This window comes from Mus caroli, unplaced genomic scaffold, assembly GCF_978045245.1.
Source record: "Mus caroli unplaced genomic scaffold, Mus_caroli_1 scaffold_19, whole genome shotgun sequence".
Classification (NCBI taxonomy): Eukaryota; Metazoa; Chordata; class Mammalia; order Rodentia; family Muridae; genus Mus; species Mus caroli.
In genome coordinates this window covers 26,563,974-26,569,204 of record NW_028227274.1, presented here as the reverse complement: position 1 = coordinate 26,569,204, position 5,231 = coordinate 26,563,974, and the positions used below count along the sequence as shown (strand labels likewise).

The following is a 5,231-nucleotide window of genomic DNA, read 5'->3' as shown; positions in this document are numbered from 1 at the left end:
TTGATAGGTAAAGTATGGGCAATGGTTGGCTGAGGTAAGCTCTTTAGTTGTGGTGTCAGTACCCATAACTGAGCCAGTAAAACTGTCAATGAACAACTTGGTGAAAAATATTGTCTTGCAAAAAAAAAAAAAAAAAAAAAAAGACATTTTGGCCCAGGTCAAAGATAAGGAGAAAAAAAATAAGTAAAAAAAAAAAAAAAAAAAAAAAAGAAGATGAATACCTAAAAAAGGCTTTCTTATATAATGAGATGAATTATAAGAGACACATTTGCAGGCTACATTTATAACAATCACAGGTTCCTAATGCATAGTGACAGGAAAGTTTTTATAATGCAGCTGGACATTTACTTTCCTCTTGATTGGAGATATTATGGTTTTTGACACACCACATGGTCATGTGTGTTTGACCAAGGACATCCAGGCAGACTTAGTTCTACAACTGGATTCAATAAGCCAGTGCTCCCTGCTGGGCACCTCTCAATGATACAATTAATACCTCAGTCCCTTTCCTCACATTTTTGAACATGATCCCAATTAGGAGATCTTTTTTCCTTAACACCGAAGGACCCAACTTGTTCTGCTGCCTGGATCCTGTCTATGTGCTCCTGGCAATTCTTTAGCATGTTAACAGTACAAAAAATAGAATTCTCTCCTCTCAAAGGTGTTAGGAGAATTAATTAATGTTTATGAAGCACCTCAGATCCTTGGATGAGAAGGCCCTAAAGAATTCTCTCCTTTGAAGGTGGTATTATTACATCATCTAATCTGGAGACACAGAAAAGCTAAAAATAGACTCTCAATACAGTAACCCCAATTTAACTCTGTGTGGTGGGTGTCTCTGTTCCTTCTCTTGGGAAAGGTGCTTGTGAAGAAAGTGGGAGACATTGACCCTGTATAAATTTGTGGATTGTAAAATTTTCTTTAACACATTTTTCTTTTAGTGCAACCCCCATTATTTCACAGGCTCAGCTCTTATTTCTTCCATAAAACAGACATGAAGGACAAAATTTCATACCAAAGAAATATTGACAGGAAATACCCAATATAAGTAGTTCCTAAGGTTTATACTAACCCCTTAGGACAAAGACTAGTTTAAGTCACACGAAACATATGCTGAACATATAAAAGAGTCTAATGGAGAATCTCCCAGTTAGGGGGTTGAATAATATTTTCATAGCCTTAGACTGTGCTTCCTAAAATCAAGATAGCTCTTATTACCTGAAACTCCAATTAGATTAAGCCAGCCCCTGAATCTGAAGAGGAGCTTACCCTTTAGTCTCTCCATGTGCAATCCTTCTCACCGTGTTCTAGTTCCCTTCACATCAAAGTAATGGTGCCTAATTTTGGTGAAGAACATTTTTTAAATGATTATGCTTTGTTTGAAAGTAAATAACTTGATGTACTTACAAAGAACAATGGAAAACAACGTAGCATTTTTAAGTTCTTCACCTCAGGGATCTTATGATACGATCTATATTTTCATTCATAGTGTCTCATTTAATGTTTCTACTGTTTTGAGAAGTGGTTTTTGGTGTTATTAACACTTTGTATATGAATAACTTTAGATATGGGAGGACAAAGGAACTTCTCAATAGTACAGACTAAAAGTGAGAATGCAGTCTGTATGATTTTCCTCCAAGGTCTATAAAGCTAAGTTACACAGTGTTCCAGGCCAAACCGTCAAAATGTGGGAAATGGCATATGTTTGAATACATAGTATGAGCTAAAGAGAAAGGGGGCAGAGTGAGAGAGTAAGGATTATTTTTTAAAAAAGAGTGAAATGAAAATGCATTGTTTTGATTTTAGTCAGTACAGTGAACAGTATTGATCCAAACCAAGTAAGGGCTTTGTATTTTGCCAAATTAGAGCTTTAGGACAAGCAGCAGTGTTAACTGCAGGACCACAAAGGGAATGCTCACATTTTCTCTCTATTTGGGCTTACTTCAACTCGGCCAGAAGAATTTTGGTGCTTGGATCTCTTTTTGAAGAACCAAGAGTTACTGTTACCGAGTATCGGAAGGAGACTGATTGTATCTCCTAATTTGGCACCTTGTCACAAGGCTCATACTTCCCTGGACAAAGATAAGGACACACGTCTTTCTAGGTTTTTGATGTAAAGAGAGCTTAGTTTTATCACTACACTATTATATTTCCATCGATCTCAGGATACCAAATTGCATATACACAGCCAAAGTAGCTGTCTTCAAAGTAAATTGTGACATGATCTTGGATCTTTGTCATTGTTTTATATATGGTACTCAAGATGCCAACATGATTAACCATGAGCAATGCAATCATGGTACTATTACTTTATTGTCAGGATAATGACTCAGAGGAAAGTACTCACCTATATCCAGTAGCAACCAAGGATATAAGAATTCATTTGAGAGATTAAATTAAATATCCAATATATTAAGAAGTTACTAGTTTTCTTTTTTCCCCTCTTTTTTTTAAAGATTTATTTATTTATTATATGTAAGTACACTGTAGCTGTCTTCAGACACTCCAGAAGAGGGCGCTAGATCTCGTTACGGATGGTTGTGAGCCACCATGTGGTTGCTGGGATTTGAACTCTGGACCTTCGGAAGAGCAGTCGGGTGCTCTTACCCACTGAGCCATCTCACCAGCCCTTTTCCCCTCTTTTTACTGGATATTTTATGTATTTACATTTCAAATGTTATCCCCTTTCCCATTTTTCCCTCTGGAACACCCCTCTCCCATGCCTCCTCCCCCTACTTCTAAGAGGATGCTCCCCTTACCTCCCACCAACTCCTTTCTTCACCACCCTGGCATTCCCCTACACTGGGGAATCAAGCCTTCATAAGACCAAGGGCTTCTCCTCCTATTGATGCCAGACAATGCCATCCTCTGCTACATATGTGGCTGGAGCCATGGGTCCCTCTATGTGTATTCTTTGGTAGGTGGTTTAGAATTTGGGAGCTCTGGTGATTCTGGTTGGTTGATATGGTTGTTCTTATGGGATTGCAAATCCCTTCAGATCCTTCTGTCCTTTCTCTAACTCTTTCACTGGGGACCCCATGCTAAGTTCAATGGTTTGGTGCAAGCAACTGCCTCTGTATGTGTCAGGCTCTGGCAGAGCCTCTCGGGAGACAGCTATATCAGACTCCTATCAGCAAACACTTGTTGGCATCCACAATAGTGTCTCTGCTTGGTGTCTGTATATGTGATGGATCCCAGGTGGGGCACTCCCTGGGTGGCCTTTCCTTCAATATCTGATCCATACTTTTTCTTTGTATTTCCTCCCATGAGTACTTTTCCTCCTTCTAAGAGGACTGAAGCATCCAAATTTTGGTCTTTCTTCTTGAGCTTTATGTGGTCTGTTAATTGTATCTTGGGTATTCTGAAATTCTAAGTTAATGTCCACTTCTCAGTGAGTGCATACCATGGGTGTTCTTTTGTGACTGGGTTACCTCACTCAGAATGATATATGCTAGTTCAATCCATTTGCCTAAGAATTTCATGAATTCATTAATAGCTGAGTAGGTTTCCATAGTGTAAATGTATCACACTTTCTGTATCCATTCCTCTGTTGAGGGACATCTGGGTTCTTTCCAGCTTAGGCTGCTATGAACATAGTGGAGCATGTGTCCTTATTACATGTTGGCGATCTTCTGGTTTTATGGCCAGGTGTGGCATAGCTAGGTCCTTGGGTAGTACTATGTCCACTTTTCTGAGGAACCACCAGACTGATTTCCAGAATGGTTGTATAAGCTGGCAATCTCATCAGCCATGGAGGAGTGTTCCTCTTTCTCCACATCCTTGCCAGCATCTGCTGTCACCTGAATTTTTGATCTTAGCCATTTTGACTGTTGTGAGCTGGAATGTCAGGGTTGTTTTGATTTTCATTTCCCTGATGACTAAGAATGTTGAATATTTCTTTCAGTGCTTCTCTGCCATTCGATATTTCTCAGTTGAGATTTTTTTTTTGTTTAGCTCTGTACCCCATTTTTTTAAATAGTACAGCAAATACCTTTATTACAGGAGCTATGAAGCACTGTTTGTTTGCCTTTCTGGGCTTTGGTCTTCTGCAGATAGAACTCTAGCTCCTTGCCCTCGAGCATATAGACATCTGCTCTGCCACACTGGCCTGGCCTTGAGGCACTGTAGGCGAAAAGGTTGTCCTGCTGGACTGCTTCTCCAGAAGACGTCTGGGTTTGGCAGAAACCTTCTTCATTTTCCTTTTGTCGTATTTCTTTCGATTTTTCTTTGATTGTTTTTTCTTTAAAATCTTTTTCTCCACAGGAGTCAGTTTGGCCCCCTTCTTGCCGCTGAGGGGAAGTGCATAATGGCACACATTCCACTGCCAAAATGGGGTGATGTCGATAAACACAATGAAGTTCTTCACCAGGATCTTGTGGATAATCTCATTATTGGATGCATTGTAGACAACATCAATGATTCTTGTTTTGCAAGTACAACATCCCAGGAAATATTCCCCACATCCAGTTGGTTTCAGTTTGGTTTTGGTTTTTTTCGAGACAGGGTTTTTCTGTGTAGCCCTGGCTGGCCTGGAACTCACTGTGTACAAGAGGATGGCCTCAAACTCAGAAATTTCCCTGCCTTTGCCTCCCAATTACTGGGATTAAAGGCGTATGCCACCACTTCTTTTTGCCTCCTGGAACTCAAACTGGATATATTCAGTGAGGGCCATTCTTAGTGTTGGCAGCAGGCCATCCCAGCTCACACTTCTGCTTCTTGTCCCCTGTCTTTTGGTGCTTGTGCGGGTTGTTCCAAGAAATGCCCATCACTTGGGGCTGTACCCCATTTTTAGTAGGATTATTTGTTTCTCTGGAGTCTAGCTTCTTGAGTTCTTTGTATATATTGAATACTGGTCCTGTATCAGATATAGGGTTGTTATAGATCTTTCCCTGACCTGTTGGATGCCTTTTTGTCCTATTGACAGTGTCCTTTGCCTTACAGAAGTTTTGCAATTTTATGAGGTCCCATTTGTCTATTGTTGATTTTATAAGCCATTGGTGTTCTGTTCAGAAAAATGTCCCCTGTGCCCATGTGTTGGAAGCTTTTCCCCACTTTCTCTTCTATTAGTTTCAGTGTATCTGGTTTTAAGTAGAGGTCTTGATCCACTTGGACTTGAACTTTGTACAAGGAGATAAGAATGAATCGATTTGCATTCTTCTACATGCTGAACTCCAGTTCAACTAGAACCATTTGTTGAAAGTGCTGTCTTTTTTCCACTGGGTGGTTGTCTT

General features: G+C 40.0%; 1 pseudogene; it reads right to left on the bottom strand.

Moving 5' to 3' along the window:
- Window positions 1–3,971: 3,971 nt before the first annotated feature.
- On the bottom strand, window positions 3,972–4,766 carry LOC110285136 (small ribosomal subunit protein eS8 pseudogene; annotated as a pseudogene).
- Window positions 4,767–5,231: the final 465 nt, after the last annotated feature.